Source organism: Lampetra fluviatilis, chromosome 35 (assembly GCF_964198595.1).
Source record: "Lampetra fluviatilis chromosome 35, kcLamFluv1.1, whole genome shotgun sequence".
Lineage (NCBI taxonomy): Eukaryota > Metazoa > Chordata > Hyperoartia > Petromyzontiformes > Petromyzontidae > Lampetra > Lampetra fluviatilis.
In genome coordinates this window covers 12074987-12085275 of record NC_136309.1, presented here as the reverse complement: position 1 = coordinate 12085275, position 10289 = coordinate 12074987, and the positions used below count along the sequence as shown (strand labels likewise).

Sequence of the window (10289 nt, the reverse complement as noted above, 5' to 3'; positions counted from 1 at the left end):
CCATGACAAGATTTGCCACGGGGCAGCTCCAGGACAAGGGATGGGAGTGGATAGGGCGGGATAGGCGGGGGAGCAGTGAGGTGAATGCAACCCAATGGAGGTGTGAGAGAATCATCCCATTACTCCCGCCACGGTGGCGGAGCCGTGCGTGGGCAGAACCAAACCAAAATATGGGCAGACATTGCGAGGAAGTCTGCACGCTCGTGAATGGACCCCGGCCGTTGCGCTACGCAATGGGTGGCAACAATGACAGTAAAATATTGGCAGGTAGCGAGTCAGCTTGAAGAGGAGAGCCCTCCGAGTATGGGCCGAAACCATTGCACAGCATAGGACAGCGCTGCAAGGTCGAAGGACGCAAGGTCACGGAATGTGAGTACGGGGCTTTCAAACGGGGGGCTACGAATCCCTGTGGGCCATCACTTCCCATAGGCCCAATTCCGTGTTACTCCATCCTGTCCGCCGCATCCGAGAGATACGTTCCGTCAGCATACGTTGGGGACATGCGCACAGAGGGCCGTCCGAGACAGCCCTCACACTTAGCCTAACTAGGTTTGTGTAGAAATTATAGACTACGGTTTATCATTTCTTCTTACACGTTTGTGTAGAGAATAAGCTGACACACATAGGTAATTTCCCCTTTCGAAATTTCCACGCCCACCTCAATTTTAAACTGGCGGCCAAGGGGCCTCTAGTTGGTACGACCATTTGATTGGCTTCTCCACTCAGCGAATGAGTCGGGTGCACCTTATTCAAACACCAGGTGTGATGTTATGCTGCCACTGATTGCGTTATTTTAATGAGGGGTTGCTTCTCAGCGTCTCTATATGTATATTATCCATGTGCGGAGAATCAGAATCAGAATATTTATCCTGGAGGAATCTGTTCCGCCATAAAGCTCTTTATCGCAGATGTCTAGTATGGTGGGTCAAAACGTTACAACAAACTATACAAAGACACGATAGGAGTGCAAAGTATAGGAAAGGTAAACAAATCACTTTAAAAATATATATGAATATAACTACACTTTTTATAATACTAAATAAAGCCCACTGAGGTATAAACTTATTTTTCAGAAGCAACTTGGCCACAAATGACAGCTCAACAAAGTGTCTCATCATGTGGATTTTTATAGCAGCAAAGTAATCTAAATAATCCAAAGATGAGCGCTGCCTATGCTCATGACAATATTGGGGCAGTGCTCATCTCCCATCTACACTCCCAAGTAGTGGAAATTCTCTCTTCAAAATCAAACCCGATGGTCCATGTTTTCACCTTTCATAATTATTCCTGTTTCTCGAATGCAAATTTCAGAAACATTCTGTCACTGCTCTGAATAATTTGGCTAAAGCGCGTCTCCATATCCGATTCCCCTTCTGTTTGTCGTGGTGACCTAGCTCTTCCATTCCTGTAAATGGGGTTAAAATTCATGATTTTTTTTAGTTAGATCATGGAAATATGTCATAAACTTACTAAATTTAATTAGACTCAATTAAAAATCATTAAAAATACGGTCATTAACATGACTAACAATGATTTACCAGCGATATGATATTCGACCTATCTAAAGGTCTTTGCTGTTTCCCCATGCAAAATTGCTATTGCGATAATTGCTTAAGTGGAATCTCCAAGATAAATAAAGATTCTGATTCTGAAAATCAAGCTGAGATGACTGGGCACGAGGTTGCCAAAATAATTGAAAGCAGTAAATTGCCAAAAACATTACTTTAGGTGAGGCAAAAGTCTAAAACAAATGGCAATTAACATGATATCCCGTGGGGATTATGGGAACAAAATCAGAGTTTTACCGGATGAGACCTAACCAGTCCTTTGGAACTGAAGAGAACTGCAATGATTGCCAAACCATTAATTCCCAAGGAGGAGGAATACATGATCAAACAAACGGCGCCATAACCACTGGGGGTTTACGGTTTGCCAAAGGTTCATTAAACTTTTAATTTTTTTACCAGGGAAGGCTCCACTGAGCTATAAAGCTCTCTTTGAGAAGCGACCTAGCCACAAATGATAGCTCAACGAAGTGGCTTATCATGTGAAAATGTATAGCAGCCAAATACTCTAAACGCATGTTGATTCTAAATGTAGAGGAAAACACTGGAGGACCCAGACACAAATCCACGTGACTATGGGAAGAGAGATGTAAAATCCACATATACAGGCTTCATGGTCTGGGTCGAACCCACGACCTGTAGTATACCAATGTGGTGGCCCATTAAGACCAATAGTACAATCAGCTCTGCCACATAAATCAGTGCAAATGTAACAAAACATACAGCCCCACATTAGCAGGTCCTGTTCGGTCATAAAAAACTCAGAATATCTTGTAAATATAATAAAATATATAAAGCTTAACCCTAATGATATTCCGGTAAATGTTGGTGCAATTTCTCTGGTCACTAAGGTTCCAGTTAACGAGTCTAATAAAGATACTCGGTATTCTGGTTGAAACAAAAGTTTACCCAAAGACATCCCACAATTAGCTGAGCATTGTATAAACTACACCTATTTCCCGTAGAGAGGCGATTTCTACGGAGAAAAGCAGCAGCAATGGGCTCTCCTGTCTTCTGATAACCTATGTGAAATGACAGGGTGACACCTACTGGCCCGGGAAGGGATTCACGGGAATGGCCACAGAGGTAACAACCAATCAGGGAAGGAGGTGTATCTGGGGCAAAGGTCACAGGTGGGGCTGGCCGAGATGCTCCGGGAACCTGCTCGTCCGGCCACGTGGAAGATCTCCTGCGTGGGTTCCATCGCCGTTGTCACGCCGCCAGGCAGCGGCGGAGACGAGGGCAAGGGGACCACGCAGAGTGATCGGCTGTGCGTGTAGCCGGTAGAGGTGTTATTGTCTAGAGCAGGGGTCTTGAAACTACGGCCCGCGGGCCACATGCGGCCCGCCGAGGACATTTATCCGGCCCATGGTCACTAATTGGGCTGCGCTTGTGAGCACTAATTGGGCTGCGCTGGTGAGCACTAATTGGGCTGCGCTGGTGAGCACTCATTGGGCTGCGGCGGTGGGCACTGATTGAGCTGCGGCGGTGGCCACTCATTGGGCTGCGCTGGTGAATGGTTCAATGGGCCAATTGACTGGACTTGCCCCCCAGGCCTAAGGCTGCCAGCCCTCCCCTGGCTGCGCTTGACTGGCTCTCCCTCCCTCAGCTCCCTCACTTGCCCCTCGGCTCCACTCCCAGTGATATTCCTGTGTGCTGGGGATGTAGATCCCCAGCACACGCACCGCTGAGTAAATGATAGAGGGGTAATAACAGAGTGATCTCTGATCTCTGGAGGGGCTGCCTGCTGTTTTCCCGTGCTGGTCAGTGACAGACAGCCGAGGAGTAGGAAACCCAATTTAAATGACAGTAAGTGCATTTATATTCTGATTGCTATTCAGTTGTATGAGGTTATGTGTTGTATGTTGTGTAAGCCCCGGTTCATACTGTTGCGATCTCTGAGCAGTGCGAGTTCAGCCATATGCTTGTATGGCTGAACTTGCATTAGATTTGGAAGAAAAAAGGCACATGTGCCTTCTTTTTTCCTGCAGTGGAATCGGATCGCATGGGTCTTCTCCCCCATGCGATCATATTCCTATGCGAGTTCGCAGATCGCACTGTAATCTGTGAACAAAACTGCAGGTGTAATTAACTCTTTAATGGCACCCGCACCAGTGTGAGCCTGGGGTAAAAGCGGAGTTCCCCCAATCAGACTGCATTGATGGGCAGTGCAGTCTGTATGTCTCTGTGTGGGCAAAGTTATTGCTGGTATATTGTTTTTGTAGCGCTGTATATATATTGGTATTTTACTAATAGCAATTTTGACTCCCTAGGAAACAATGATGTCAAGAAAGAGAAAAATTGACTCGGAGTGTAGGATATTCAAAGAACAGTGGACTTATGATTACTTTTTCATGCAGTACAAGGAAAGAGCTGTGTATCTGATATGCCAGAATATAGCGTCTGTGTTCAAAGAATACAATTTACGTCGACACTATGAAACTCAACATAAAGATAAATATTATTGTTTGGTCGGAGAAGTGAGAAAAGATAAAATATTAAAACTGAAAAATACATTAACAACTCAGCAAAATACTTTTGTGAAGCAGAAGCAGCAAAATATTTTATCACTGCGAGCAAGTTTTCAAGTTGCCAAGCTAATAGCGTGCACTGGCAGACCATTCGTGGAGGGAGAATTTGTTAAAGAATGCCTTCTTTCTGTTGCCAAAGAGATGTGTCCAGAGAAGGCCGATTTATTTAGTACAGTGAGTCTTTCAGGACCTACAATTACACGGAGGATTGAAGAAATGTGAGACAATTTGCATCAGCATTTGCAAAACTCCACAAAAAAACTTTCCTATTTTTCCTTGGCACTCGACGAAAGCAATGATGTTCGTGATTCTGCACAACTTCTAATTTTTATTCGTGGGACGAATGACTATTTCGAAGTCACAGAAGAGCTTGCTGCACTGCAAAGCATCAAATGAACAACTACAGGAGAGGATATCTATGAAAAGGTTTGCCAAACTGTGAATGGTTTGGAGCTGAACTGGGCTGAACTAGCCAGTGTGACAACGGATGGTGCTCCTAGCATGGTGGGGTCTAAGAAAGGAGTAATTGCTCGCATTAACCAAGAGATGGACAAACATAACCATTCTCATCCAATAGCCATACACTGCCTCATCCACCAACAAGCGCTGTGTAGTAAATCACTGAAGTGGGACTCTGTTATGAAAATTGTGGTATCTTGTGTTAACTTCATTAGAGCTCATGCACTAAACCACAGACAATTTCAGGAATTTCTGTCTGAGATAAATGTTGACTATGAAGATGTTATGTACCACACAGAAGTCCGTTGGCTGAGTCGAGGGAGAGTTTTGAAACGTTTCTATGACTTACTTCCACAGATTACAGCTTTTCTGCTTTCAAAAAACAAAGAAGTACCAGAGCTCAATGATACAGAATGGAAATGGCACCTTGCCTTTCTGACAGATGTAACAGAGCTACTCAACAGTTTCAATGTGCAACTTCAAGGAAAGGGGAAGCTCATCTGTGATATGCAATCACATGTCAAAGCATTTGAAGTAAAATTAGGCCTCCTCATCAAACAAGTGAAGGAGGAAAACTTCTGCCATCTCCCCACAACTCAAAATCTGTTAGCGGAAAAACCATTGGTTGCATTCCCAAACAAAACATGTGTGGATTCACTGGAAAAATTGCAAAAGGAGTTCCAATTTAGATTTAAAGAGCTTCATCTCCATGAACATGACATACAGCTTTTCCGTAACCCATTTTCTATTGACATTGAAAATGTGGATACAATTTACCAAATGGAACTGGCTGAACTGCAGAATTGTGACTCTGAAAGACGCATTCAAGTCAAGCAGCCTTCATAATTTCTATGCATCTCTCCCCTCTGAGACATATCCTCATCTCAGGAACCATGCACTCAAAATGGCAACCATCTTTGGCAGCACTTATGTCTGTGAACAGACTTTTTCCAGAATGAAACATTTGAAATCTCCAACCAGATCTAGACTAACGGATGCACACTTGCATCACTTGTTACGACTAGCAGTGACAAATATGGAACCGGACATTGACCATCTCATTAGCCAAAAGCAGGCCCAAAGTTCCCATTGAAATACTGGCAAGTTTGTTGATTTAACTTTACTTGTTCATTTTAAATATTGTATTTGTTCCCGTTTTGTTTCTGCACTTCAAAATAAGATATATGCAGTGTGCATAGGAATTTGTTCATAGTTTTTTTTAACTATAGTCCGGCCCTCCAACGGTCTGAGGGACAGTGAACTGGCTCCCTGTTTAAAAAGTTTGAGGACCCCTGGTCTAGAGTATATTCAGTGGGAAGAAGAATCAGTGTTGGCCTGTGTTGTGCCCAGTGTGAGTAATAAAGAAGTACCCTCTATACGACGTGTCGTGGAAGTCGCTCATTACACATGGAAATGTTTGAAGCAAAAGCGCGAGCTTCAAGTACACTAAAACCCTCTCGTTCGTTTAGATATGTGAAGGACACATTGATTGTCTGGGCCCCACGGTAAAATTACACTGAATTAATGTCTAAATCATCTCAACTCGCAAAACCCATCCAGTTTACCGTGAAAGTGGAGGTGAAGGAAACCCAATTCCTGGATATTCTGCTCGGAGGTGGCCCAAACTGCAAAATAACAGCGTGTACAGAAATAAATTGCACACTCACACGATCACCCTGCACAGAAAAGCTCTCTCATCAAGATGGTCATTCATCGGGAAAAACAGGTGTCAAGTTGTAATGCGAGCAAGGATTGAGGGGGGGCGGAGTCTGGGTCACGTGGGGAGTGGGTGGAGTTAGGGTCACGTGGGAGAGAGGATTTAGGGGGAGAACCGGAAGGGGAAAGGGGAGTTGAGACGGAGTGAAACAAGAGGAGGCCACGCTGGGCAGGACGGAGAGAGTGGCGCGGTCGCCACGCGGTGGGAGACGTCGACACCGTCAGCCATCGGTGTCAGACGCACAGGGAGACTGCATATCGGAGCAGCCGAGTGGCTGTGGAGAGATCGTCGGGAGAGACGAGGGCCTGAGCGAGGACGTCGTGGTAACGAGATTCTACGAACCCAATAAAGGACAACGGAGATCGACATCTGAGAGAGAGTCCTTTATTACATTGGTGTCAGAAGTGAAACGGCATGTCAAAACAGCTCAGGAGGAAGACCGTCCCTGCACCATCTTCTGCAGCATCTTCTGACGACGACCTCCCTCCAGCGGTGGCGCTACCGACGATGGAGGAGGAAAGTGGCGCGGGGACGAGCGGGGGTCCGGGCGTGCAGGACGTGGCCGCCTCGGTGGGCCCATTCGCGCGACTGGACGCTGAGGACGGATGGCGACAGGTGGCGGCGCAACTGGAGGCACTGAAGACGGTGTTGGCACAGTTGTGCGACCTTGTGATGCCGGCAAAAACTTCGGGGAGGCCCAGCGGGGAACAACAGACCGGGGCCTTGCCGTCGCCATCAGCCCTCTCGACCACGCGGCACGAAGACGCCATCTTGGGCGTGGCCGAGGAGGAACGGCGGGAAGCCGCCATCTTGCGCCCTCCGCCGCGGGAAGCCGCCATCTTGCACACGTTGCGGAGTGACGCCATCTTGTCGCTGCCGCGTGAGTCACCATCGGTGGAGGACGGCGGAGCAAGAACCCGCAGCCGTCATTTAACAACGGTCAAAGAATTCTCCATCGGCGGCGATTGGAGCGCATTTGCCTGCCATTTTCAAGCGGCCGTACGCTCCGCCAAATGGACGGACGCGGAGGCCCTGGAAGTCTTACCAACACTTCTCAACGACGAGTCCGTCCGGTTCTTCCGCTCCATCAAGGCCGACAAGAAGAAGACGCTGCAGGGTGTCTTCGAGGAAATGGCGGATGCGTACGAGCCTCCGGACGATGCCCATCGTAGATTTGTTCAGCGCCAACGGGCGCGTGATGAATCGCCGATGGCTTTCAGAGGCGCAGTTCTGGAACTGGCGATGGCAGCATACCCCGAGACGGAGCCGGATTTGTTGGAGCCCCTTGTGTTGGGCAAGAAGCTGGAATTGTCTAGAGACCTGGGGATCCCCATGCCGGTGTGCAGCCATGATAAATTGATGTCCCGTGCTGCGGCTAAGTGCTTGGACGCTCAATTTAATCTCTGACGCTGGAAGCAGGTGTCAGCTTGGACGGGGGGCCCCATCGTTGAAGGCGGCCTCGACCACGGACGTCGCGCGAAAAGACCAGCCAGGACAGGCAAGTCGGTGCGCATCAGACACCCGGCAAGGCCTGTCACCTCATGCATCACCATCGCCGCGCGGTCCGTGTGTCGTTAACAACGACGAGGTGCCTCTGATTGACCCGTGTCGCTCGCTGACGCAATGGCGCCGAATGGCACGGAGGGTAGTTGCGGCCGCTATGGGCTCGTCCACGGTACCGGGTTCTATTCAGGGGGTCGAGGTGCGTGTTTTGGTGGACTCCGGTGCGTCCGCGACCATTATTTCGGATGTCATTTTCCATCTTTTGGGCATTCCGCCAGGGAGAGTGCGAGCGGTTTATGATTCATGCATAGCAGCGAACGGGGGAAGTATGGGCATTGTGGGCCAGGTGGACGCCAACATATCGATTGGGGAGGTGTCGGCTTCAGGGACCGTTTTGATCTCTAGGTCCCTCGCGGTACCCTGTTTGTTGGGGACTGATTTCCTGGCAAAAATGCCCATTTAAATAAGGGTTGATCAAAATTGCATTGACTTACCAGGGGGCGGAAAATTTCGTTCCTACCGTCGCCATGGGGCCGGCCTGCCCCTGTTTGCCAGGTGCAGGCGCTGTCCGAAGTATCTGTTGACATTCCACCTGGTTCGCAGATGCTTATCCCGTTGAGATATCGGAAGCCAGTACCTGGCGTTGAGGGAGCGGCGGGGGTTCTGTTATCGCCGTCCACGGCTATAACGGGCGGCTCGGCTCTGGTTGGGGCACAAATGATTGTCCGGCCGGGCCAGCCCCCGTTCTTACAGGTGCTAAATGGGAGTGCGGAGAATGTCAGTGTCTCGGCCGGAACGGTTTTGGCTCACGCCACGACCGCGTTCACGGCCTATGACAACCGGGCCCGCCGGGACATGGTAGGGGGGGTTTCGGGGCCTACGGGGCAGGATGACAGTTGGGTTGCCGAGTTATGTGGGGAGAATTCATCCCTGACCGGAGAACACCGGTTCGTGCTTCGCGCGCTGTTGCTAAGTTATTCCGACGTGTTCAGCTCGGATGATTTTGACTTGGGACGCACCTCCCTGCTTTCCCACCACATTGATACGGGGGATGCCGCTCCGATTCGGTTGAACTCTCATCGGTTGAGCCCGACGGAGCGGGATCAGGTTCGCGGTGCAGTGGAGGACATGCTGGCCACTGACATAATATCCCCGTCTAACAGTCCATTGGGCGCGCCGGTAGTCCTTGTGAAGAAGAAGGATGGGAAACTGCGATTTTGCGTCGATTTTCGGAAATTGAACAAGGTGTCCATCGCAGACGCGTACCCCCTGCCGCGTATGGATGATTCCCTCAATGCCTTGTCTGGGGCGAAGTTTTTTTCAACGCTGGGTCTCTCTTCGGGATTCTGGCAGCTTCCCCTCGACGAGTCCTCGAGGGAAAAGATGGCTTTCCGTACGCCGCAGGGACTGTTTCAGTTTAATTGCCTTCTGATGGGCTTGAATGCGGCCCCCGCCACTTTTCAGCGGTTGATGGAGCTGGTGTTAACGGGTCTGCAGTGGGAGACATGTTTGATTTATTTAGACGATGTCATCGTCTTTAGCCGCACATTTGCGGGTACGGGGGCGAAGGGTCCTGTTTAACCTCTCCCCGAATACATTCAGGACACTGTTCGATGCGTCGCCGAGGCACGGGAGGGGGCCCGATTGGCTACTGCCAAGACTCAGGCGCGAAACGAGCGTTGCGCCCGGCGCTCGACCGGTACATGCCCCTGGCGAGTGGGGGACATGGCATGGCTGCACTGCCCGCAGGTGCGGCCGGGGACCTCCCCTAAGCTTCACAAACCATGGCAGGGGCCGGTTAAGCTTATTGAAGTCCCTAACCCGCAATCCGCACGGGTTCGGTTTGGATCGCGGCGCTGGTACGTTCATACGTCTAGGTTGAAGCCCTACGTGGCCCCGCGGACGGATGCGTCATCCCCTGATGTTGCATTGCCGGTGTCTGTTGCACCCGACGCACCTCTGCCTTTGCCTGTTGACTCTGCAAGCGCGCCTGTCGTGCCTTCTACAGACGAACCAGCCGTGACGCAGGCGGATGTGGCGAATCCTGCTCTGGGTGGGCCTACCACGGCGACGGGGCCACTTGACCCCGCTGCCCCTCCAACCCCACCACAGACACGGTTGCCAGAGACCCCGGACTTGGGTTTCTCTGGGGAACGGGACCTTGGGCCTCCAACAGCGGCGGGCGGTTCTACTCCTGTCGACCTTAAAACCCCGTCGCGTTCTCGCTCTGTGGGGGGACCGCCGCCCGTTCGTGATGGGCCGGCGACCCGCACGCGTTCCAAATCCCTTTCCTTTCGTTGATTGTTCTTGTTCTTGTTGTTCTTGTTATCGTTGTTATATTCTCCATTGTCCAGTAATGCCAGATGGTTACAATGTTGCTCGCATTATTTTATTATATTTATTGCAGCCGGGGACGGCTGGGTTTTCATTAGGGGGGGGGGGTCGTGTAATGCGAGCAAGGACTGAGGGGGGGCGGAGTCTGGGTCATGTGGGGAGTGGGTGGAGTTAGGGTCA

General features: G+C 49.9%; 1 long non-coding RNA gene across 1 annotated transcript; it reads left to right on the top strand.

The window, feature by feature from the left end:
* The first annotated feature begins 233 nt into the window (after positions 1–233).
* LOC144944681 (uncharacterized) lies at positions 234–5931 on the top strand. Its single transcript, XR_013639612.1, has 2 exons — positions 234–369; positions 3839–5931. It is a non-coding gene; the product is annotated as an uncharacterized LOC144944681 (long non-coding RNA).
* Positions 5932–10289: the final 4358 nt, after the last annotated feature.